At 45.8% G+C, this 26888-nt stretch overlaps 1 long non-coding RNA gene across 2 annotated transcripts in view; it reads left to right on the top strand.

Annotated features, from left to right (window-relative positions):
* Positions 1-7122: 7122 nt before the first annotated feature.
* The window catches only part of LOC138258690 (uncharacterized), a 159362-nt gene continuing 139596 nt past the window's right edge, over positions 7123-26888 (top strand). The window contains exons 1-2 of one of the 2 annotated variants that reach the window (XR_011198505.1): positions 7123-7202; positions 21847-22000. This is a non-coding gene — a long non-coding RNA (uncharacterized lncRNA). The other variant, XR_011198504.1, reaches the window with a different exon arrangement.

Below are 26888 nucleotides of genomic sequence, written 5' to 3'. Positions count from 1 at the left end.
TTTCTAAGACTATACTGCATATTTTTGCTATTGTGTATATATATCTTGTGTATATTTCCTATCCTCTCACTGAGGGTACACTCTAAGATACTTTGGCATATTGTCATAAAAATAAAGTACCTTTATTTTTAGTATAACTGTGTATTGTGTTTTCTTATGATATTGTGCATATGACACTAAGTGGTACTGTAGTAGCTTCACACGTCTCCTAGTTCAGCCTGAGCTGCTTTGCTAAGCTACCATTATCTATCAGCCTAAGCTGCTAGACACCCTATACACTAATAAGGGATAACTGGGCCTGGTGCAAGGTGCAAGTACCCCTTGGTACTCACTACAAGCCAGTCCAGCCTCCTACAAGCACTGGTAACAACGCACAGCTCTTTGGAATGCTGCAATTGATGGGCTTTTGTGAAGATAAAGAAGCCCAGTTGGACTTGTTAGAAGTGTTTTTTTTCAGAACGACACAAACCATTACATTGCAGTTCTACTTAAGTGGGCTGAACATGGGCCACCTTTAGACTAGTAACCGATGGTGAAAGGGCCATCATAATCAATGCACATGAGTGGCCCTGGTCACAGGAGTTGAGTAGCTCCACCCTTAAAGTTGTAAAGGGTGGTTTTGTGCCCAGACCTGGTCTGAAGCCTCACCGAAAGTCACTCACTGGGCTATTTGTAGGGGGGTCAGTTGTTGAGTAAAGACTGCGACATTGCAGCTTTTCCAAGGAGGAGAAGCTTTTGTGAAAAAAGTCGAAAGGATGCAAATGTAAATTTCAGAGAATGGTACTAGTGCGGAAATGGGATCCATAGGTGCGTGTAAAAAGAGCTGGAGTCTGATCCATCACTCGAGGGGTAATGGGCGTGCTAGATGAAGAGCTGGAGAACATCTCTTAATAGATCTGGAACAGTTCCTTGGTTTAGTTTAATAATCATCGATGGGTGATTGAAAAAAGTCACATTTGGCTCAAAAGCCTTTTATATACAGTAAATAAAGTTTGATTTATGTATACCAAAAAACGCAGTTATGATAAAAACAATAAAAGATAGCTGTCATATTGAATCAAATGCAAATTCATTGACTAATAATACAATGCAGGAAACTAAAGGTGAAATCGGAGAAATTGGAAGTAATCAAAACAACTAATGCCATTCACTGCAAAAATTACGCTAGGATCTCCTTCTCGGCTGTGCCAATGAAAGTCAGATCTTGACTTGCAGGTCCAGATAAAGGAAACATGGGCAGTGGTATTGCAAGGTTGCCCTGAGCCTGGCTGCAACCGATGCAAACGGGCCATTTTACTGGTGGACAGCTCGTAAAATACAGCAGTAAATGGGTTCAATAGACTCCTCATACACGGGACCCCGGTGCCACTGCATCTGCTACATCAGTGGTAGCCACGCCCCTCAAAATAGACTGGTGTTATTTTATAGTGAGACACCTTTCTCCCCATCAATTAATTCTACCATGAAGAGAAAGTTTTCTGTGCCCGTGGACGATAAGGATGCAGTCATTATTAACTTCACACTCGGATATGGATTCTGTTAGGAGTGTTGAAGTATCTTGTCCAGACCAAGCCTGACCCTTCCCTCTCCTTCCAGGCCATCGCCCGTACTGTGCAAGGCCTGCCATGCTTCATGCCTTAACATCTTTATACATATAATGTTCTTATCGTGAATAGTAGATGACAACTCTGAATTTGCCATCAAGGGCAAGTTTCTTACGAATTTAAGAATTCTCCCTGAGTCTTGATTATCATTGAAGAGGAAAAGTTGGGAGCAGTTCATTGAGGTTGTTCTTATATTTATCGGCATCTGATATGGCTCTGCTAGAATTGACTTCGTAGATATCATGAGAAGAGAAATTTCCAGTAGATCGACAAAAAAGTGCAGGGAATAATCACTGGGTCCCCGCATCTACATGCTCGGTGTTTGAAAGTGTTCACACAGGTTGTGTAGCTGGCTAACCCCGCAATTGAGATTTTTCAAGTAACACCAAAGATGTCCCTTACCTTTTTAGGGACATGTATCAGCATAGCCTGGATATACTTAAGTGACAATTGGGCTTGTGTCTGGAATAATAATTGTTTCTGTGATTAATTTCCTTTGTGCTTCATGCCCCCGAGTTGCTTCTTGAGCATCCACTGTCCTCAAAAATGTCATCATGACCAGTCGTCTCCTACCTATTTTCCCTTCGTGCTTGCATGTTATTTTTCACTATTTTTATGCTGGGGACGCGTAGCGAGAGGTTTTTTGAGTTCGGCAAGTTTGTTTATTTAGACGCGCTCGTGGTCAGCGCGGTATGCTAAACAGTTGCTTCCCGGGATTGTAGCAAGCCGAGTCGCGCTCAAGCTAGAGGTATGTTCTTTTACTAATTATGCGCTCGTGTTAATGAGCGTTTTTTCAACTGGTGGTGCTCTGAGGATATCTTGCAGCTTACAGTATTGTTTCATACTTTTTGTGCTTTAATCAACAGCACACTAGTTTTGAATTAATTTTCACCGCCTCTGCAGTTGATGCATTTGTGCATCCATTGATTTAAGGTCAGTTCCTCTCTCTACGCTCTCCGCATATTCATAGATACATTTAAATATAATGATGCATAATTTTCTTTTAAAGGCTTATGTATTAGCATTGCACCTTATGGTTGCTTTAACATTATTTGTTGTTCTATCTCTGGGTTTGTTTTAGTTCATTTCCACTATATCTCTACTTTTAATTTATAGGGCTTTACATGCAATTCAGTCTTCTGTATTGGGCTAATAATACACTGTTTTCGCGCACTGGGTATTTTATGGTGAACAGGTGTGGTGTTCACTGCATCTGGTAGTGTATTTAGTGGTTGTATGTCACAATGGCTTTAAGTAACTTGCTGTTGCTGTATATACAGGCACCTCTTCCATTGTCCTGAGGAGGCCGGATTCTTTAAGGGCGAAACGCATCGACAGACAGTTACTTCAAAGGAGTGACCATTGGAATGTTTGAATTGTTGGACTTATATTTTGCAGATTGTATCGGATTTCTCTTCAGCGATTGGTTCCTCTCACTGAGGCCAGATACTTCCCTTGGACTATAGTCATTACCTTCTTTTGTGACTGCTTGCCACTGGATGGTTGTAGCAGCCTATGCTTTATGTATTATGGTGCCCGAATGGAATTGTTGGTTGTCTCTTTATGTATAGTATTTGTATATATTTTTGATTTTATTCTGTGTATTAGTTTTTGTTAGGAGCACAGGTCATTTGTTGACACTATGATTGAATTACTTTAACAATATTAAAGAAATTATATTTCAGTGAAAAATTGAGGTTTTCCCTTGGATAGTTGGGAAATTATTATTTCCTTCTGGAGATCTTGTTTGTAGTATTTAAGGCAATCTTGGCCACCCATAAAGCACTTTATGGCCCTTCAACATAGTACTTGTGACTGCTTGGACCCATATTGCCCTGTTACTGTTTTAAGATCTACATGCAAACATCTACTACTACCACCAACTTTTCAAAGAAAAGCCAGTGGACATCTGGTCATATCATTCTACATGATTGCCAACTGTAGCACAGCTTGTCACTAGATCTAAGAATCCAGCTACAGCGGCTGTCTTTCAAAAGACATAGGTATCTGAATAATTGAGCTTACTCATTAAACTGCAGGGCGTATAGTTGCCCTATTGTGGTTTTGCACTATATAAATGTGATTTTGAGTTTGAGTTGATATGAGCAAGCAGTTGATTACAGAATCGTGTCAATGCTGAGAAGTCAAACTGGGATGACATTTGGTCAAAACAAGGCAACTTAACTACTTCATCTCCATTCCTGGGGCATGCAGACAGGAACTCTCCAATGGCCATGTAACATATGGGGCTACATCCAAGCATACATCCTTCGTACAGCAGGGACCTGGATTAACAGTGACACACTCTAAAGGAATGGGGGCATACTAACACAGTCATTTATTAAATATGGTCCCCATGGGGTGTGCTGACCAAGGTGAAGTGGGAGTGTGACTAGTGCCTGTATAGGTGAGTTTAGGTTACCCTACGGTTTATAAGTCATTGATACAGTGTTGTGCCTTTCAATTAAAATACAGTAAATTGGAGTACTACACCCTCCTAGAAATATGTCTCCAGTACTCTCTAATCACTATGTGTCAGTGTGGCAGTCTATAGGCCAAACTATTCTGCATTCTGATCAATGGTTAATCAGCTTTCAATTGCCCCCCCAACACATACACACACACCACCAATCTTACAGACCAAGCTACGCCCGACCACTTTCTGTCCTGGTAAAAAATACAGTTTTTGGCTTGGATTTTTTTTTAGTGCGTGTGTGTCCGTTAAGCACACGTGGTGTATCTTACATGTGCATTACACCCTGCTACAGCTGTAGGAAAGTAGCCTCTTTCTAGCATGGTTACCCCCACTGTTGGCCTGTTTGTGAGTGTGTGTCAGTGTGTTTTTACTGGGTCACTGGGATCCTGCTAGCCAGGGGTGTTGCCCAGAGCTCCTCCAGTGTGTCCCAGACTTCAGCCATCTTGCTTTGCAAGGTGTGGGGCACTCTGGAGTCCTCTGAGTGACCAGTGCCAGCAGGTGACATCAAAGACTCCTCCTGATAGGTCCTTAGATGGTAAGGTAGCCAATCCCCCTCTCAGGGCTATTTAGGGTATCTCCTGTGGGTTCTCTTCAGATTGTGCTTGCAAGTTTCCTTCAGGAATCTTCTGCAACAACTTCAGACTCTTCTGACCTCGGATCAACCGCAGCCTGCTCCAAGAAACACTGTAACTACAACAAAGTGTCTACAAGAGACACTTTTCTTCAGCAACCTCGGCTCCAAGTCAGCAAAAGCAACAGTTTCCCCAGTGTGTATGCTCTGGGGACTCCCTGTCTTCATCCTGCACCAGAAGGACCAAAGAAATCTCCTGTTGAGTGACGGCGTCACTCCCCTGCTCCAAGCAGGCACCTTCAAAGGAGACGACCCGTACCCTGGGACTCCTCTCACAACGACGAGCGTGCTCCTAAGGACACAAAGGGTGGACATCATTGACTGTCCTGAGGTCCTGCTGATGCAATTTGGAGGAGGTAAGACCTTGTCTTCCCCGAGAGTGATGGTACTCCTGTGTATTGTGTCTTCCTCGCCTCCTGAGGCCTCTGTGCACTCTTTGCAAAATTCTTTCATGCACAGTCTGGCCCAGGTTCCCAGCACTCCATCCTGTGATGCTCAACTCGCTGCGTTGTTCTCCGGCAGTGTGGGACCTTCATTTGTTGTGCTGCATCAACTGCATTTTTCACCTCCTTTAAACCTGGATCCTGCAGCTTCTGGGGGTGTTGGCTGGCATCCGGAGGGCTCTCTAAAGTGCTAAGAGCCCTCTCTTCCTCCTCACACAGAATTGAGGCCCCCCAGGTCCCTCCTGGGTCCATCCAGTGCCATTTTGACACAAAACGCACTTTTGTCATAGCCAAGGCTTGTTGGCGCCTTCTAACATAGAATCTCATCTGCAACAATCTTCACGCCGTGGGACATCTTTTCCATTATGCAGAAACCCGCTGCATCTTCCTAGGGTGAATTTCTGCAGTCTTGGACTAACCAGGGACTCTTCTTTTGCACCCTCTTCTGGGTTGGCAGGGGCTCCTGTCCTTCCTGGAACTTGTTTCGACTTCTGGACTAGGTCCCCTTCCTTTGCAGGTCTTCAGGTCCAATAATCCAGCAGTTGCTCTTTGCAGACTTGGTTGGCTGCTGCAAAATCCCCAAAACGAGGTGTAGTCTGTCCTAAGGAAACTTGCAGTACTTTACTCCTGCTTTTCTGGGCTCTGGGGTGGGGTAATTTACTTACCTTTACTGTATTCTTACTCTCCCAGCGATTCTGCACACACTACACTTGTCAACAGGGTAATTCGTGATTCGCATTCCACTTTCTTAGTATATGGTTTGTGTTGCCCCTAGACCTATTTTCTCCCATTGCATTCGATAGAATTTCCTACTGTTTGCATGTGTTCTATGACTATTTACTTGTCTAATTTTGGTGTCTAGTGTATATATTGTGTATAATACTTACCTCCAGGAGGAGTATTGTCTCTAAGATATTTTGGTACTGTGTCACCCCAAATAAATACCTTTATTTTTGGTAACACTGAGTATTGTCTTTACTTGTGTATAAGTACTGTGTAACTATAAGTGGTATTGCATGAGCTTTGCATGTCTCCTAGTTCAGCCTAAGCTGCTCTGCTATAGCTACCTCTATCAGCCTAAGCTGCCAGAACATTACTACATTTCACTAATAAGAGATAACTGGACCTGGTGTAAGGTGTAAGTAGCCAAGGTACCCACTACAAACCAGGCCAGCCTCCTACAACAGCCCAACTCAATCAATTCACATAAGTGCATTGGGTGTTGTAATCCTGGCTTGCCTCCGTTGACTAGGTTGAAAAATTACCAGGTTTCAGTAGTTTGCAGACTAACGATCCCAGGCTGGCATTTTGCACACCTGATGTCATGTAGTCATGTGATAATTTGACCAATGAATTAGCTGAAAATCCAATCTTATCTCTAGTGGTGAAACAGAGAGGCTTTTTTGGGGGCGGGAATAAATTACTTTACTACAGTTCGCAAGATGACTCCATACCACCAGGGATACCATTTGCCACTAATGAGCATTTTTTTTCTTTTTTTTTAACAGCGAAGCATTCTGGGAGTTCTAGTTTTGCGCCGTCTTTTTTCAACTGAACCAACAGGGCGGACACACCGGAAAATAATGATCTGCAAATGGAAAGCCCATGATTGGAACATGGTGTCACTGATGACCTGGTGGCATATGGTAACCATATTGCTTCCTAGTACCATGTTTCCAATTTCGACATAAGAGATTTTCCGGTATCCGAGCTTTTGAGTTTTCTATGTCTACGCGTGAGAAGCTCGGCCAGTTCAGGTTTTTTCTGTGCCCTGTGAGGGTTCTAGTACTGATTTTATTATGAAACCAAACAAGACTACAAATTCCAAAATGCAAAGAAAAACCTGGCCTGGATGAGCGACAAGGGCACGGAGTGAAAAACTTGAGAGCCCCAGCTGTAAGGTGGTGATTATCAAACAGAAGCAAAGGATTGGTAACACGGCGTCGACAAGGAGTAAGGTGGAGCCCCTAAGGCCTTTCTGAGTCATTCTGTACCGGCTGTGATGGAACGTGAGGGTGCAGCCGCCCCGTGGGAAGCTGTGCCGGCAGGTAAGGCCTCACCTGCACTTCACCCTGCATGAAAGCAGCTGTTGTGGTGTCTGGACGAGACACCCTGAAGGAAGGAACGCGCTTGGGGATACCTGGAGTGAGATTTCAAAGAAAGTGCGGGGGGAGTCGAGAAGAGGGAGGCCTAGCGAAATGTAAGAGCTAACTAGTCTTTTATTATTTCACTTTATCACAATCAAATCTCAATTACAACTACGGCAGGTGATTTATGACACACGGGAGCGAGTTGAGGCACTGAGCCGTTTCTTCCTCACAGAAAGATGTTTAACTTTGCAAAATATAAAGCGTTTTAATGCCGCGGCAATAAGTAGGCAGCACGCGTTCCTGTTGATTTATCCCTTGGATATATACGAGTTGGAAAATCATAAACCTGATTCTGAATATAATTTGCAATCCTAAAGCTAGTGCAGCTTATTTTGTAACTACAAATTCCGAACTCGCGCTGCTCAAAAGTGCTTCGCGATTCGCCGCTTGCGATTCGCTAGGTAAAAGCAGAAGATAATGGTTGTCCACTCCTATGGTATTAAAAAAGGAACAGGCAGAAGCGTTTTCTGATCCCTTTGTACCGGCAAAGCATGGTGTGATCTGCGACTGCAAGTGGGAGGTGCATGGCTGCCAAGTTTCATAATCACAGCGTGTCACTTGTTGCGGTGTTGTGGCCATGTCCCTAGAAGAGAGCCCATACATTACAACTGTGTGGGTTGGGATGAAAGAGTGCTGTCCAATGCAGGCCACCATCACAGCACTCACAGGCGGTGACAAGAATCGCAAGCGAATTCCTACCACTTTCACATTAATCCTTTGTGCTGATCGCAGTGCAATGTCTGAAATCAAGGGAGTAGCCAGAAAATGAAAATACCCTCCACTTCAAACCAAAGCTCTTGTGGCACCAAGCAAATAAAGCAAGTCAACACAGCCCTCCTCAGAAGAGCTCTCTAGTCTCTTTCATCCAAGCATCTCACTATCCATCCTTTCATTCTTCCATCCACCTATCTACCATTTCGACCTTACATTCTGTCATCCATTCATTCCTACAACCATCATTCAGTCTTTCACCATTACATCCATCCTCTCAATCATATACAAACCTATCAATCCATCTCCAACTCTAAGCAGTAAACCTATCAACTCATCGTTTCACCTGTCTCCATCCACACTTTGTCATTCATCCCTCCTTTTGCTCATCCAGCCATTTACCCTTTCACTCCATTCATTCATCCACTTTCACTGAGCCATCCACCCTTTCACTAATCCATCCACCCACCCCTTCGCTCATCCATCCTTTCAATCACCTGTCCATTCATCCTCCCTTTAACTTATCCATCCTTTCATCTATCATTCCATCAACCCCCCTTTGACTCATCAATCCATTCGTTCACTCTTCCTTTCTATTATCCATCTATCGACCCTTTCACTCCGTCTATTCTCCCTTTTACTCTATCCATTATTTCTCTCCTCCATTATCCACCCTCCATTTCACTCATCCATCTATCCACCCTTTCACTTCGGCCATTCATACACCCTTTTACTCCATCCATCCTTTCACTCATACATCCATACTTTCACTCACTCATACATCCATCCTTTCAACATCCATTCACCCTTTCACTCATCCATCCTTTCATCCATCCACCCTCCCTTTCAGTCATCCATCCATTCACTTGTCCATCCACCCTTTATCCATCCATCCTCTTTAAGTCATCCACCATTCTTCCATTCATCTTTCCTTTCATCCACCCTTTCACTCACCCATACATCCACATCACGCACCCATCCTTTCACATTATTTATGAGCCTTTGTCTGCTGAGTTGCAGACAGAGAAGTACCATCAAGAACTCTACCCCTGCTGTAGCCGCTAAAGCGGGGTTTTCGATGCCCCTGTCTGAAATGTGAATATTGCGTTGTAACTACTCTTTTGAGAATCAAGACCCAGATGCAAAATTAACGGTAAACAGCACTTTAATTCTGGGAATGCTTAGTTTCGGTTTCCCCATTATTGGTTCTCTCAGCTGCTATGTAGGTGCTAATACTATCGGGCTCGTACTTTATCACCACAGATGATCTTTATTTAGTGTGATTTCGTTAGAATCTGTGGCTCCTTGACATAGCTTATAGCAGAGGTGCTATGTCTATAGCACATGAAAGCCCTCACCCAGTCCTAGCTTAGTAACCACCAGCACTTTATTTACTGCTGTTCTTTAAACCATACTTTTTTGTTTTTCAAACTACTTCAAAATAAAAAAAAGTGTTGGTACTCAGTACGAGACAAAACCGGCCCATTTAAAGCACTGATTATTATTATTATTAAGTATATATTGAATTTCTAAACTGATGTGCTCTGCTGAAAATAGGCAGACAGCACCACCACGAGGTGGACTGTCATAAACAAGTGCTAGTGTTAAGAATAACGTGCCAGTGCTAATTACCGGCAAACTCGGGCACAAATTAAGCCCTACTTAAAATGTAACCCCACTAACACAACACTGTTGGCAAAAGAGCAGGCTGGATGAAGACATCTCACTCATAGCGGCTTTGCTCATAAAGATTGATTTTAACCGTAGGTTGACTCACTATTTTCTTGAAATAATGTACATATTGAATCTGTGTATTAACATATCAGCAATGATTCAGGAACCTCAGATTGACAATTTTATGTTTTATAAGGTCATACAGCGTGGCTTCTCTTGATGTGCACCTTCATATGTTTGTCTGTGCTTAACTGCGTAAGGACAAAAAAGGATGAGAAGATACTTGCGTTAAGAGCGGTTTACAGCCCAAACATTGTCAAGATTGGAGGAGGAGATGTGGCCTAACGGCTAGAGCTGCCTAATTTGAACCTGTGGAATCAGGTTCGACTCCCAGCAATGGCTCAATGTCTTGATTCTAGGCAAATCCCTTAATCTCACTGTGCTGACAAAAATAACATTCAAACATGGCACTCATGCTCTGTGTCCACAGTTGGAGACATGACAGTACATCCTATAACTGATGGTCCTGCTACTAGATGGTTGTACAGATAAGGCATGAGTGGACTGAATACGAATGACGTTAGTTATAGCCAGCCTGTGGGGAACATAATGCAGAAGCACCGTTCCAAGTACAGTGTGGATATTATGCCAGTGGAACAAGTCACACTTTTGTTAAGAGGTTCTCTTGGAAAAAAATATCAGACTTAAATTAGCCCAATTCTTAAAAAGACAATAGGGGTTTGTGTTATACGGCACTTCACTCATTTGTATAACAGAATAATAATGGTGAAAAGTACAATGATTTCTTTCAGCATGAGGGATTCTGTGGGGGCTTTACACAGATACGTCACAAATGTGATGACACTTAAAGTTTTTTTTTACAATAGGAGCAATATGCCTGAACACTCGTCTCAGTTCAGAGTGAATGGGTTGCCTAATCCATATTTTGTCAGACGGAGGGGTGAATTACTCGCGAAGGCGGTGCAGGTGATGACACATTTTTCATCCTTTGCAGGAATCAAATGCACAATGAGGTTGACAGACCTTTGGACCCAGAAAGATGTCCGGTGAACCATTAACAATTACTTCAACACCACCCCAACAATTTAGACCTCAACCAATGTGACCACAGAAGGAAAACTCCAATCAGCAATATAGTTTAAAGGTTTATTACAAACACAAGCTCAAAGTCATATAGACAATGTGCAAAACCAAGATATCTAGATACATAATCAACAAGGTTTGTCCAAGGCAATGAAATAAGTTCAGACGTACTAACATCAGTAAAACCAAGCATTCAAGAAGAATAGTACAGAAAGTCAATAGTAATATTTGAGTCACAGAAATCACAGGATGCTCAGATTGCACAATCATTTAGTCAATTCAAGTTTAATAAATTAATCTATGGCTGGGCACAGGTCAATCCTAGCGCTAACCAAAACATGCAGTGCATGTGTGGGGCGAAGCACAAGCAGGCAAAATACATAAAAGGACAAAAGATATTTGGAAAAGAATAACTGGGGCTACAGAACACTAACTAAGAGGAAAAATAAAATAAGCATCTGCATAGTGGAGTTTTTAACCTTAAAGGGAATTTCAAGAGGCAATGGCAAACGGCAGAGAGGAAGATACTTCTCCAAGGGAGAGGATGTGGTAAAACGTCCAGAGCTGCCGACTTTGGAGTTGGGCAACCATGTTAGAGTCTTAGCGTTGGCTCAACATCCTGTGATTCTAGGCAAATCACTTAATCTCCCTGTGCCTACAAAAAACGAATGTCTCCTTGTGTAGCATAACTGGTGCTCATGTAAATGCTCCAATATCTTAGGGTTGAGTTTGCTCTACATAAAACCACAAAAAAATACAACATTCAGAGAATTTTCATCAGCAAAACATCTGGTCAGCAAGGCATCTGCAAGCATCAGGAAAGTGTCTGCCTCTGATCAAGACAAGACTGCTTTGAGCAAAGTTTGAAAAACCAATGCTATGTTATTCCACCTGAAACATTCTGATTTGTCCAAGGTGTTGGTCCATTGTGCATTGAAGGGGCATCATCCGATTAAAATCGATCTCCAGACTTCAGGTCGTAACAGTTCAACATTTTCCCAAGTCTGTATTGGGAACATCTCCTTTCCATGTGACTCCAAACAGGTTGAAACATTTGTATATAATCTCGGTCCGTATTCCTGTACTACAAACTTTCAAGGCCAAATGGGTACAGTTCTACTACAGTTAAACAATAGACTTTTTACAAATGGGACTTTGCTTCTCATGGGAACAAATTCTGAAAGAAGACCACACGTTATGAAAAAATAATGCACCACTTTTACATGACTGAGCAATGTAAGCTTTGTGGGCCTCAGTTATGCTGACAGAAGAAAATATAAAATGCGGTTGATTTAATACTTGTTAATAAAACACACAATATGCAAACTTATAAATTCATCATTAATAATATTTCATCAGTATAAGAAAACATTCTATTATAAATGGAAAATCTTTGTTATTGCATTTCAATAAGTATATCTGAGAACTTCATTTTTCTCAATTTGCTCTTGTTTTCAAAGTCATTTATCTTTCACTAAACACAAAATCCAACTTCGTTTCGACATGAGCTATTAGTTTGGAAACTAAATTATATTTTAACTTTCTAGCATAGGATTTACTTGAAAAAGCATCTATGTTAAACTGTGAAATTCAAGCAAATTGCACATTTAAAATGTGTGTCAGTGGAGCATTCTACTTTAGTTTTTCTCTCATTTTGCATTCATAAACCTAAACTTGTAACAATCTGCTGACTTTAGTGACACGAGAGACAGAGCTAAAATTTACATTATGACTAGGAATCGAGTCACTACAGATGCAAGACACAAACTCGAAGGGGGGCATGAGGGGCTCGGGGGCTGAGAGCGCAGCAGAGGACCCCAATTCTCTGTGCGATTTTGCCATCGCAGAGCAGTGTCTGCGGCAGCAAAACAGCAAGGCTGTGCTACTGCCCCTCTAGCTCAATACTTTACAGTTTGCAACCAAAACCTGAGCAGTCCATGCAGCTCAACCCACTCTCTTAAGGCCTGCAGAGGGCCAATGACCTGCTGCCTGCAGAGGAAGCTGCTCAAAGATCGCCAAAGACTACCTAAGGAAAAAGAATGGTGAGCTACATGCCTATCAGTCCTCTAACTACTCGCTGCTTGCTGCTCTCTTTGTCAGTGGACTAGTGAATCAGTGATTCAGCTAGCTGCACTAACTTACAGTCCTTCAGGTTGCAACCTGGTTTCTTGGTGTCTTTTACGTCTATCCTTAACTACTGGATTAATAGGCGAGTGAGACAGGTTGGCTTCTGCAGTTGCAGTTGCAGCATGCAGACTCAAGTCTGCTCGCAAAGTATATTGACTGATTATACTGACTTTAGACGCCAGACCATAACACTGTGAGTGACATATATACCACCGAACAGCTGAGGTCCGAAATAGGCAGAGCTGACAGCGGTGAAGCGCTGCAGAGAGGTTTAGCCCGGTAGACGTGGAGGCAGCCAGTCTAGCTCCGGTGCAGCTTGCATTCAATGGGTGTGCTCCCCCGACTGCCTGAGCATCCCCAGCTTTTTCTTTCTAAGGACATTGAAGACCAACACAGGGTCCCAGAAAAAGGTGAAGCTGGACTGTGGTGTTAGAATCGGAAAGAAAACAGAGAGACCCGCAGATCCTACTGCTTGCCCCCACCTCCAGTGCTGACTCCTTAGGTGAAAAGGAAAGAACCTTAGGTGGTAAGGAAATGACCCAAGCTCTAATAATGAGAACTCACAACTCAGAAAGTGTTATATGCTCCCAACAAGTATCTGGGGCCTCTTCCCTGAAAGTGGAAAAGAAGTATATCATCCCCCAAGATCTCTAGTCAATGAATAAGCAGGAATTGTCCAAAAATCCTGATAAGGTCCAGTAGCTCTCCCCAAGCACCAAGCAAAGCAAAAAAGAAGGGCACGCAAGAAGGGAGTTTTTCCCTACATTTGGCCACCAAACTAATAAGTCTGCCATGATAAGCCGGGGACTTCAACACTAACAACATCCTGAGAAGCCTGAAGGGGGCAGAATGTGGTCAAGGAGTGAAGGATGATTAAATGTGAAATGTGCAAATACGAGCCCTGTGGCGGCTAAAGTTCAAGATGGCCCGAATCATCAACCATTTAAACAAACCTCACCATTACTGCTAGGGGGATCCCACTAGTGACCTGCCAGGAGAACATTAAAAGTATTTGTTGGAAATGGCCCTTTTTACAGGGTCATCCCCAAACGTTTCGCTTCTGGCCTCCTGTTTTTGATCCTGTGCTGAATTTCGTTTTCGCTGCTTTTAGGACTCTGTACACTTTACCACTGCTGACCAGTGCTACAGTGCAATAACTCTCTGTCTAAATTGTATTGGTGATTGGTTTTTCCATGAATGGCATATTTGATTTACTCATAAGTCCCTAGTATAGTGCACCATGTGTGCCCAGGGCCTGTAAATCAAATGCTACTAGTGGGCCTGCAGCAGTGGTTGTGCCACCCACATGAGTAGCCCTGTAAACATGTACCAGACCTGCCACTGTAGTGTCTGTGTGTGCAGTTTTAAACTGCCATGTCGAATTGTGGCAGGAAATTTGTGAAATGCTAGAGAAAACTACAGTTATTGTGTATCATGTAGATGCCCAGTGTCCCACCGATTCACTAGTATGCTTGTTCAATTCCCTTGCAAATGACAAAGCCAACATTTCAGCGGCAGAGGTGGCAACAACGGATTCTGACTTGGTGGGGATACCTAAATGGGCGCACCAAAAATTTGGACATCTGGGAGAGAACGCCACTTACAGATCATACTACAAGGTGTCTATGGGCTGACTGCTGTGTGGTCTCCTTTCGGGCATGTGCGTGTGGAATCAGGAGGGACCAAAAAAACCCAACTCCAACCTGATTGATTGACCACATCGAGCGACACATTTACTGCACTTGACTGAAACTATTTGGACCCACCTGGCATGAGTCGTGCTCGAAAGGTCAGACGTTTGCATTGGATCCATGCAAAGTACAGTGGGTGTCCTATCTACATGTTTGATTGCAATACCCACACCTGCTAGTTTCATACTGGATATTTTTAATGCCACCAACCAGGATGGAGATGTTCAGGCACTTGATGCAATATCCCATTTCTGCCCCTACGATTATTGTAGGTCTTGCCAAGAGACCACCATCGAAAAATGGGACAATCATACACAAATAATTACTTAAAATATCCCTACTGGCGACGTTTGTTATCGGATGACTTGTAATTTTTATGCCATTGGGAAATGCGTTCAACTGCGTCTATAGGCAAAAACGAGGTCTCCTCAAGAGATACCGTGGGAACACCAAACTTTGTGTTATCATCGACCAGATAAACATTAAAAAAACATGACAAATAGCATGGCTTGCTTTCACATTGTAACTGCCGCTAGTCACATCAAACATGTGAAACTCCCAGTCGGATGGTTATTTTCCTGTGGAAACATCACTTGCACATACATTCCTGCTAATATAACCAGTGGACCGTGGACCTTTACACGGTTAGGGCTCATGATGTTTCCATTTTATTCTGTACATACTCACTATCCAAGTGACACTGTTCAATTAGATAAAGAATGTAATTCCGAAATTCAATTATTAATATATATATATATATATATATATATATATATATATATATATATTTATTTAAAATTGTATTTATTCGTTTCGAAAGAGCAAACAAAAAGCAGTGCCGTACAATCAGAAAAACACTGCGACAAGCAGATAGTAGACCAGCAATACAAATCATAAGTATTATTACTGTTGCCCGACAACAAACATACAGGCAATGGCTGGTAAATAACATTTAGACTGGGACAGATATTGTGACATCAATGGGGAGGATTTAACCCCAACTTGTGCTGTTCGAAGACTGTGATGTCGGCAGAGATGTGGCCAGTGTATTCAAATAATCCCGTAACGATTGCCAGATGTCTTTAGGCCTAGATGCCACAGGCTGTAGTGAAGCATAAAGCTCACTGTTAATCAATCAAATAATTTTTTAAGTGCACAACTCACCCGGTAGGGTCTCAAGGCGCTGGGGGGGGGGGGCAGTTACTGCTCGAAATCCATGTTTTTAGATGCTTTCTAAAGGTTAGGAGGTCCTGGGTCTTGCATAAGTTGGTGGGGAGGGAGTTCCAGGTCTTGGTGGCGAGGTGGGAGAAGGATCTGCTGCTGGAGGTGGTGCGTTGGATGCGGGGGACTGTAGCGAGGGCAGGGTCGGTGGAGCGGAGTTGGTATGTGGAAGTTGACTTGTTCGTTGAGGTAGGCCGGTCGAGTGTCGTGAAGGGCTTTGTGAGCGTGGACAAGGATTTTGAAAATTATCCTTTTGTTGATGGGCAGCCAGTGTAGGGATCTGAGGTGGGTGGATATGTGTTCGTGGCGAGGGAGGTTGAGAATGAGACATGCGGCTGCGTTCTGGATTCACTGGAGTTTTCTTTGAAGCTTGGCTATCGTCCCTGCATAGAGGGTGTTGCTTTAGTCCAGTCTGCTGCTTATGAGGGGGTGGGTGACTGTTCTTCTTGTTTCTAAAGGGATCCATTTGAAAGTCTTGCATAGCATGCGAAGGGTGTTGAAGCAGGAGGATGATATGGCGTTGATTTGCTGGGTCATGGAGAGAGACAAGTCCAGTATGATGCCAAGGTTGTGTGCGTGCTGGGTTCCTAGTGAGGGAGATGAGCTGGGTGTCATCAGCGTATGTAATGATGGTGATGCCGTGGGGGTGGAGGATGTTGGCGAGAGGAGCCATGTAGATGTTGAAGAGGGTGGGGTTGAGGTAGGATCCATGGGGGAGGGACCCGATAGATGATCTTGGTGGCTGTAGACTGGAAAGGAGGGAGGCAAACTTTGGGTTCTTTCGGAAGGGAAGGAGGTGAGCCAGTCCAGGGCTTTGTGGCGAATTCCAGCGTCGAAAAGGCACGCGCGGAGGGTTTGGTGGCATACAGTGTCAAAAGCTGCAGAGAGGTCTAGGAGGATGAGGGCGACGGTCTCGCCCTTGTCCAATCTGGTTCTGATGTCGTCTGTGAAGGCGATGAGGGCGGTTTCAGTGCTGTGGTTTTTGCGGAATCCAGACTGGGAGAATTCAAGTATGTTGTTGTCTTCTAGGAAGCGAGACAGTTGTATGTTTACTATCTTCTCCATGACCTTTGCGGGGAAGGGGAGAAGAGAAATGGGTTGGTAGTTTGTGAGGCCTTCAGGGTCTGCTTTGGGTTTTTTGAGAAGAGCGTTGACTTCGGCGTGCTTCCAAATATCTGGGAAGGTTGGGGTGTCAAAGGAACTGTTGATGACAGCCTGGAGCTGGGGAGCGATGATTTGGCTGGCTTTGTTATAGATGTGGTGGGGGCAAGGGTCTGTTGGGGAGCCTGAGTGGATGGAGCTCATGGTTTTGCCGATTTCTTCATCGTTGGTGGGGCTCCAGGTGTTCAGTAGGTTGGTGCGGCAGGGTGTTGGTTGTATCAGTAGTGGTGATGGTGGGTGCTGATGATGTGAAGCTGTTGTGTATGTCTGCGATTTTGTGGTGGAAGAAGTTGGAGAGGGAGTTGCAGAGGTCTTGGGATTGTTGAGGGTCGATGGTGCAGGTTATGGGTTTGGTGAGTTCTTTGATGGCAAAGAGTTCCTTGCTGTTGTGCGTGTTGTTGTCTATGCGTTCTTTGTAGAAGGACAGTTTGGTGGTCCGGATGAGTTGGTGGTGTTTGCGCATGGCTGTTTTGAGGGCGGAGAAGTTGCTCATTGAGGGTTCTTGGCCCCAGGCTTTCTCAATTTTTCGGCATTCTCGTTTGGAAGACTGAAGTTCTGTGGTGAACCAGGGGGCGGTCTTGATGGTGCGGGTGTTGTTTGTTTTCAAAGAGGCGAGGGAGACTGTGCAAGATTCTAGCCATCGTGTGAGGTTGAGGGCGGCCGTGTTGGGGTCGTTGGTGTGCGAGGTTGAAGATCAGGTGTTCTTTGGAGATCTTGTTCCACTTGCAGTAAAGTGTAGTGTGTTGTTGGTGGTGGGTTTCATGAAGAAGAAGTGGAAGCAGTGGTGTTCAGTCCAGTAGAGTTTGCTGGTGTAAGTGAAGGTGATGTGGCTGCTGGAGGTGAAGATGGCATCTAGCGTGTGTCCCGCGGAGTGGGTGGGTGAGGTGACCAGTTGCTTGAGCCTGAGGTCCACGAGGTTGTCCAGCAGGGCTGTGGAGTTGCAGTCGTGGGTGCTTTCCAGGTGAAAGTTAAGGTCACCAAAGAGTATGTAGTCTGTGGAGGTGAGGGCGTGGGAGCTGATGGTATCGGCGATGGTGTCACAGAATGGGGTGCGGGGTCCTGGTGGTCTGTATATGAGGGTTCCTCTAAGGAGGGTGTTGGCGTTGATGTGTACTTGAAAGTGTAGGTGTTCTGCGTTGTCTAGGGTGTTGTTGGTGGAAATTTTGATGGAGTTTTTGTGTATTATAGCGAAACCTCCTCCTGGTTTGTTGGTGCAGTCTCTACGAGCGATTTTGTAACCTTCTGGGATGGCTATGGCTACTGGTTCTGATGAGGAGTTCATCCATGTTTCAGTGAGGAAGGCGATGTCAGGAGACTTTGTGGTGAGCAGGTCCCAAAGCTTGATGGGGTGCTTGTGGACAGGGCGGGTGTTAAGGAGGATGCAGTTAAGGTGATTGCGGGGTTTGGTGTTGTTGCAGTGCTTGTTGGTGTTGCTTGTGTTGGTGTGAGTGCAGGAGAAATGGCATGAGTGGCATGTGAAAGGTCCATGTGTGTGTTTGGGGTTGACCTAGGCGCAGGCGGGGTGCTGGCCTGGGTTGAGAGCAAGGAGTTCTGTGGAGGAGTAGTGGCGCTTGGGGGGTCGGAAGAGCGTGTACCAGGGGGACGGGCACTGGGCGCGGTCCAGGCGAGGACAGGCACAGACGGGCTTTCCTATGGCGCACTAGCGGTGCGGCTGCCATTAAGAAGAGGAGGTGTAAGGGAGGAGCAGCTGGGAAGCGGAAAGTGGGAGGGAGTGTCCAATGGGGGCGCGAGGTGACGCAGCTACTGGGTTAGAGGAACAGGCAAGAGCCAGAAAAGAAAACGGGCACAATTATAAAGCGCAAATACAAAGCGGAGCACAAAATGGGCACAGTTTAGGGTAAAAACAGTATGAAAAATGAAAAACCAAATACAAGAAACGAAATACGAGCTATGGAACGAAATACACGGTATACTAGACACCCCTACCACTAGGCACCAGGGATGAGGCGCAGGCAGGTTTCTCCGGGTGGTGGAAGGCCTCATACTTCTTTTGCAGCAAAAACGGCGGGGTCAGGGGCACGGAGGCAGGCTGGTGGAGCTGAAGTTTACTCCTGGCCCAAAGCAGGTCAGGGGGGCGCACTAGGCACCGTGCAGCGGCCGCCATTAGGAAGGGGAGGTGGGAGGGAGGAGCAGCTGGGAGGTGGGAGGGAGTGTCCAATGGGGGTGTGAGGGGGGGTGGGCCATAGGGGACGCAGCGGGTGGGTTAGAGGAACCAGCGAAAGCCGGAAAAGAAAACTGGCACATTTATAAAGCGCAAATACAAAGGGGAGCACAAAATGGGCACAGTTTAGGGTAAAAACAGTATGAAAAACGAAAACCCAAATATAAGAAGTGAAATACGAGCTATGGAATGAAATACACAGTATACTAGACACGCCTACCACTAGGCACCAAGGATGAGGCGCAGATGGGTGCCTGCGGGTGGTGGAGGCCTCGACCTTCTTTGTCAGCAAAAACGGCGGGGTCAGCGGCACGGAGGCAGGCTGGTGGAGCCGAAGAGTACTCCTGGCCCAAAGCAGTTCATGGGGTCACACTAGGCGCCGCGCACGGGCCGCCATTAAGAACGGTAGATGGGAGGGAGGAGCAGGTGGGAGGGAGCGTCCAATGGGGGCGCAAGGGGGCGGGGCCGCAGGGGCCGCAGCTGCTGGATTAGAGGAACCGGCTAGAGCCGAAAAGAAAACGGGCACAATTATAAAGCGCAAATACAAAGCCGAGCACAAAATGGGCACAGTTTAGTGTAAAAACAGTATGAAAAACGAAAAAACAAATACAAGAAACAAAATACGAGCTATGGAACAAAATACACGGTATACTAGACACGCCTACCACTAGGCACCAGGGATGAGGCGCAGGCAGGTGCCTGCGGGTGGTGGAGGGCCTCGAACTTCTTTTGCAGCAAAAACGGCAGGGTCAGGGGCACGGAGGCAGGTTGGTGGAGTCGAAGTGTACTCCTGTCCCAAAGCAGGTCAGGGGGTCACTGTTAGTGTCACAATATGCAAGGCTAGCTATCCAGGAAGTGCAGTTTGTGCATTTTTGGACCCCCACCGGAGCGCTATATCTGTTAGCCAACAGGAGCAAAATCACAGTAAGGCATTTAATGGATTTCAGCAGATCACCAGTGTAGCCGAGAAGGGCCATAAGTGGGTCAGGACGCAGAGGCCAACTAACAATAACTGACAACCGGGCACACACCTCATTCCAGAATCAACTAACACTGGGACATGTCCAAGTCATGTGTGAAAAGTCAGCAATCGGTTCACAACATTTGGGGCATGTGGAGGAACGGCTAGGATCAATGTGGGCCCTGTCCCTAGGGGTGAAATAGGCCCTACTTAGGAATTTAAATGTAATCAGTTTGTGTCGCTGATTGAGTGAAACAAGCCGGCTCTGTGCACAACATGCCTCCCAAATGTTTTGTGACAGTGTACGACCCAGATCCCTTTCCCAGGATTCCCAGAGCTCAGCATCTGAAACGGAAAAAGCCTTAATACAAGCTTGATACATTTTGGACACCAAACGAGCCCCTGAGTCCATTGTAGTGACCAAGGTGAGTGGTGCAAACTCAGGAGGAGCCAGCAGAAATGTGCCAAAGCATATTGTAATCAACATAATACGAAGTGTTGCATATGTGAAGCATCAGTAAAACAAGCGTCTGTGGTACGGGAAAATATGTGGTCATCCGGGAAGACATCCCCGAGAATATGAAGCTGAAAAGTTCAAAATGTACACTGAACCAGTGTCTCCTGCACAATGTGTATAGAAGGATTGTTAATGTCCGTGCTGGGGAGTATAATGTGTCGCAGTGGAGAAGACAAGTCAGTTTACGCCAAGCCCAATTAGTTGTGGACAGAGTTTGGATATCTTTGCTATGCCCTGGAACACCCCAAAGCAAGAGGGCATTCAATGGGATGGGAGCCAACAGATCCCACTCGGGGATGGAGTAAGGAAGGATGGTTCCAGCTATGTGTATACTGACACTGTGCCACTAGGTAATAAAGCTGAAAGTGGGGGACCCCAAAACCTCCCTGCTCATAAGGGAGGATCGTGACCTCCTAGTGAATGCGTGGATGTCCATCTGCCCATACCAACCGAATGATAAGGGCTCTAAGTGTTGTAAATGAGGAGTGAGTAAGCGGCATCGGAATATTCATAAAAAGATACAATAATTGTGGGAGAACCACCATTTTAATGAGCGACATCCGACCCACCATGGAGAGCGGCAGCTTCACCCATCTGTCCACAAGGGCAGTGAGCTTCTCCACCACTGGACCATAGTTTAGCCATAGCACCTGTTCTGTGTCTCTGTGTATTTGAATACCTAAATATTTCGTAGAGTCGGAGCACCAGGGTAACGGGAACTCGATCACGGGCGGAAAAAGTTAACTTGTTCCAATTTATATGAAGCCCGGAGAATTCGCCAAAGCGAGTCACTTCCTCCAGTATGGGTGCAAGATTAGTGTCTGGGTGGCGAATAACCACCAATATATCATCTGCATATAGTGACACCAGGAACGGCCCACTGGTAAATTGCAGTCCCCTGTGTATGTGTCCGCTACGTAGGTGGTGCACCAGCGGGTCCATTGCTAGTATGAAGAGCAAAAGGGGCGACTCACGGGTGAGTAGTGCGCTTTACAAATCCCTGATTGATTGATTGACTGACTGACAACAGGCACCCCTGTTGTGTACCACGTATTATGGGGAAAAAGCTCACCATTGTCGTATAGCAGCAGTAGGGAGATCACATTAGTAAAGGTACGGGGGAGCCCGAGCTTACCCAAGACAGCATGCAAAAAGGGCCACTCAAGTGAATCAAATGCCTTTTCATCCAACAGGGCAATCGCCGCAGGAACCTCGGGGGACACTCTGTTAAGCACTGCAAAAGCAGTGAGAAGGTTGATGGAGGTGGAGAGGTGTGGAACAAAAACGGTCCGAGCGGAAGATATGATCACTTCTAACAAAAGGGAGAGGCGTGAAGCGACCATTTTGGTGAGAACCTTATTGTCAAAATTTAATAGTGAAAGGGGTTGATATGATCCACAATATTGAGGGTCCTTATCAGGTTTCAGCAAAAGTGTGATAACCGCCTCACACATTGACTCGGGGAGAACTCCAGCCTCCAAAGCCTCCGCATACAACTATACAGGGCAAGGGCTGAGTATATCCTTCTATTTCTTTTAGAATGCTCTGGTAAATCCATCCAGCCCCGAAGCACAAAAGACCGGTGGGCCAATATCGCCACAGAATAAGCGCCCCGCAATACTATTGCTGCAACTCCTTCTTAAAAATATCAATCATACTTCTATTGCTTTAGCTGAATTATTACTAAATGTACGAGGTACTAGGAAAGCTGCATTGCAAAACAGAGCTGCTATTGATTATCTATTGCTAAAGCATGATCATGGTTGCGCTGAATTTGAGGGTCTATGTTCTTTTTATCTGTCACACCAGTCTAAATCCATCCAGTCCCATATTGACACTTTACATGAATTGGTGAAAGGAGTAGAACAAAATGTGGATAAAGGGTGGTGGGATTGGGTATTCTAGTGGTTGCCTGATTTTGGACAATTATGTAATGTTTTGGGTGGGATATTTGTGGTAATTTCTATAGTTATAGCATTGTTGCTGTAGGAGGCTGGCCTAGTTTGTAGTGGGTACCACGGGTACTTACACCTTATACCAGGTCCAGTTATCCTTTATTAGTGAAATGTAGTAGTGTTCTAACAGCTTAGGCTGATCGAGGTAGCTATAGCAGAGCAGAGCAGCTTAGGCTGAACTAGGAGACACGCAAAGCTCCTGCAATACCACTAGAATTACACAGTAGTTATACACAATAAAAGGCAATACTCAGTGTTACCAAAACTAAAAGTGCTTTATTTTAGTGACACTAGACCAAAAATATCTTAGAGGCAATACTCCTTCTGGTGGTAAGTATTAAACACAATATATACACTAGAAACAGAAATCAGGCAAGTAAATAGTCACAGAATAGTGTAAACAGTAGAAAATACCATATAATGTAATAGGAAGAAATAGGCCTATTGGCAACAAGTGGAATGTGGATCACGAATCCCCCCCCCTAGGCAAGTGTAGTGTGTAGAGCGTCGCTGGGAATGTATGAAAACCACAAAGGTGAGTAAAATACCCACACCAGAGCCCATGAAAGTAGGAGTAAAGTACTTCAAGTTTCCCCAAGACACACTACAAGTCGTGATAAGAGTTATTGCAAGAACCAAGCAAGACTGCAAGCAACAAATGGTGGATTCTTGGACCTGAAGACCTGTGAAGAGAGGAGACCAAGTCCAGAAGTTGCAGTAGATTCCAGGAAGGACAGGAGCCCCTGCCAACCTAGAAGATGGTGCAAAAGAGGATTCTCCATTTGGAAGAAGTCTGCAGAAGAGCACCAAAGAAGATGGCTGCGGGTTCCTGCATGATGTAAAGGATGTCCCACGTCGCGATGTTGGATGCAGGCAAGTTGCAGCACTGGATTAGTCCAACAAGCCTTGGTTCAAGGAATGTCGCGGTTTGCATCAAAATGGCGCTGCCTGGACTCAGGAGGGACCTGGGTGCCTCAACTCAGACTGAGGAGGAGGCAGAGGGGGCTGCCAACACTGGAGGGAACCCACAAATGACCAGGCAGCACCCACGGGAGTTCCCGGACACGGGGAAAAAGAAGGTGCAAATTGCGGTTGCTGCAGCACTACTAAAGAAGGCCCCACGCTGCTAGAGAACAACTCAGCGAGTTGAGCATCACAGGATAGAGTGCTAGAGACCTGTGCCCGGCTGTGCATGAAGGATTCTTGCAAATAGTGCACAGAGGCCCCAGGAGGTAGAGAAGACACAGGGGTACTGTCAGAAACCGGAAAGGCACGCTCTTACGTCCTCCAAATTTGGATAGTTGGACCTTAAGACACTCTGGGTCGAAGGGGTCCACCACCTGTGTTCCAGGGAGCAAGCTTGTCCTCAGGAGAGGAGTCCCAGAGAACTAGATGTCGTCTTAGAAGGAGCCTGCTGGAGCAGGGAAGTGACCCTGTCACTCCACAGGAGATTTCTTCGGTCCTTCTGGTGCAGGGTGAAGACAGGGAGTCCTCCGAGCGTGCTCCCGTTGGAAACTGTTGCAGTTGCTGGCTGGAGCTGAAGGTGCAGTGTCATAGTAGCCTTCTTGGATACTTTGTTGCAGCAAAAACAGCGGGGTCAGGGACAAAGAGGCAGGCTGTGTCAGATCAGGATCAGATGTAGGATCAGGCTGAGATCTAGGGAGCTGCAGGGTCTCAAAGTTAAGGCGCGGTTGATGCTTATCTGCTTTCTGCATGATGAGAGGACACAGGCAATGTCCAGTTGGGGGCCCAGCACACAGATGTCACAGTAAATAAGACCAGGTGCAGAAATGAGTGGGCATCCCCACAACTACACCCCCACATCACCTGGTCCGCCCTAGTACTTCACTTATCCTCGAGACTGCAGCGATGATGTTTCAGGTGGTGATAATGTCGATCACCTTTTGAAGGACCTCACTTAGATGTGTACTCCAGAAAGGGTACGCGTCTGAGCGGCAACTTCTCAAACCCTCCACACAAAGCAGGCTTCCCAATAGAAATGAGACAGTCGCATTCAAGGGGCCACAGCAGGCCCGACTGGGCAGAGGCTCCGCACCCAGCCATGCCGCCAGCGTCATACAGCACCTCAAGCTGCATACCGTGAGTCAGACGGTTTCTCGAAAGATAGGTGACACACACATCCCAGCACTATGGCAAGCAGTGCAGTGTGGCCTAGCAGAGTATCGGGACATGGAGGGCCCAGCAGCAAGGTCAAGGTAGGTAGTTGGCGGGGGCCAACAAGAGACCGCACCGCCGGCCAGGCCCTGCACAGCATTGCATAGGCTGTAGGCTCCGCCAGCCCCCACAGCAGGCTGTGACTCACCTCCCTGCAGCTGCTGCCTCGTCTGCGCTCCCTAGGATCTTCCTCGCATGTGCCCTCCACTCCCAACTCCTCAGGGCTGTGCACTCCTCTTTCCAGTTCCAAACAGCAGAGGTCTCAAGTCTGTGGCAACAGTTAGCGCCATGCCAGCCAGTAAATCATACAGCACCTTCACCTCCACCAGGGCTCCTGCTTTCACCCGATGCAGTGCCCCATGGCGAAAGCGCAAGGATGTCAAACAGCAGTCGTACAGCCCACCTTCTGTACCGTGCCAAGCAAGAACCCACCAGTAGTTTGAGCGCGATCCCTGGCAGGTTACTTAACCGCCATCTTAGGCCTCACTCAGCAGCTGCTCAGGGCCAGTTATGGCATTCAGTTACTCCATTCTTTGGCTCTGAGGAGTGAGCAAAGCCGCGGGTGCCTCCCGCCTGTTGGGTATCAGTTTACTCAGTGAATATGTGCTGAATTCTAGGATATTAAGCAGATTTAGAATCTCCGCCAGCAAAGCTGCACTAGAGTGCGACCATCTTTTCGTGGGCTCACTAGCACCCCCCTTTACAAGGAGTCTTAAGTAAAAGTGCCAAAATGCCCAAAGCGTCTACTAGGAGTATCTGATTGCACCAGGCGCGGACAAAGTCACAAGTTCAGGCTGACCATGACAGAGCACAGCCAGACACAGGACTGAGTTTGGCCTTCTAGAAAGTGTACCAGGTTGTACTTGGGCTGAGAAGTGAGGTCCTGTGTCATGGTGTGTTGAGTTGCACAGCTCTCAGGCTTTCCCGAGGAGGCTGCTGATCAGGAGCTGTGAAGCACTGCAATGCAAGGTCCTACATTGAGTTTTGTTGATTTTCAGGGAAACCTCAGTTGCACAAGAAGGAGTACACCCTGATGGAAGCCAAGGGTGCAGGACCTGGAAGGCACCTCTTTGGTATCCAAACTAACTCCAGCAGAGGCCAGCAGTAGGGCACAGGTAGGTCCAGTTAAGTCTTGTCAGCTAGGCAAAAGCTGGACAGGTCTCTGGAACCTTTTATATCCCTGCTGATCCTGGATTCAAGGAGTATGTCCAATCTTCCTTCCACAGGCAACAGGGTATTTGTTCCAGCAGTAGGGCAGTCCATTTTCTGAAGCTTCCACGGGTCAGGAAGTGATTTAATGACTGGCTCAGGTGGTATACCTGTTGCCAGCCTTTGAAGTAGGTGTACTCCTTATATTATCCCCGCATCTGGTTCTGAAGAGTAATTCCCTTTGACTGTCAAGGCTCCACGAAATCTGGACAAAAGCATAGTGTCAGGATCCTTTGTGTATGCAGGAGTCAACGACCTTCGAAATGTAAATGAGGTTGGGTTCAGCTCTGCCCCAACCATCCTGTACTCACCTAAACAGCTTGCAGCCAGTGGAAACTCTTCAGGGTTACCACGCCCATGGTGTCCCGTGGTCTTGGGCACAGCAGCCTGGCAATTCTTCCCCATACCAAATGTGCTGCCTTCTCATCTGATAAGGAGCCAGATGACCATGCCACCACTTCTGATGCACCAAGGTCGCTCTCCAGTGAGTTATGTCTGTAGATGCAACATCGCAATGTAAATTATAATCCAATTTACTCTAACCTATCATACATAATTTACTAATCCGACCTATCATACATAACCTACCGTACCTATCATACCTATCTACTATAAGTATCACAACTACCACTTTTTAATAATTGTTTCTTGTTACATCTATGCTCCATCCCTTGTGCCATACCTGATCTACCATATCCACCATTTCTACCATAACTACTTCCCTGTCTACTCATCCTACCTATTTACCATATTTAATCTATCATGCCTGATCGTACCTACCTGCCTCCCTACCATAGCTAGCCTACGAAATATTCTACTGTACTTAGTTACTTACTACACATACCACACCTACATGCTTACTATAAATAACCTACCATATCTACCTACAAAGGTAT

The sequence above is a fragment of the Pleurodeles waltl genome, chromosome 9 (genome assembly GCF_031143425.1).
Source record: "Pleurodeles waltl isolate 20211129_DDA chromosome 9, aPleWal1.hap1.20221129, whole genome shotgun sequence".
In the NCBI taxonomy this organism is placed as follows: Eukaryota; Metazoa; Chordata; class Amphibia; order Caudata; family Salamandridae; genus Pleurodeles; species Pleurodeles waltl.
The sequence above is the reverse complement of the archived record's forward strand: the minus strand, read 5'-3'. Positions and strand labels throughout refer to the sequence as shown.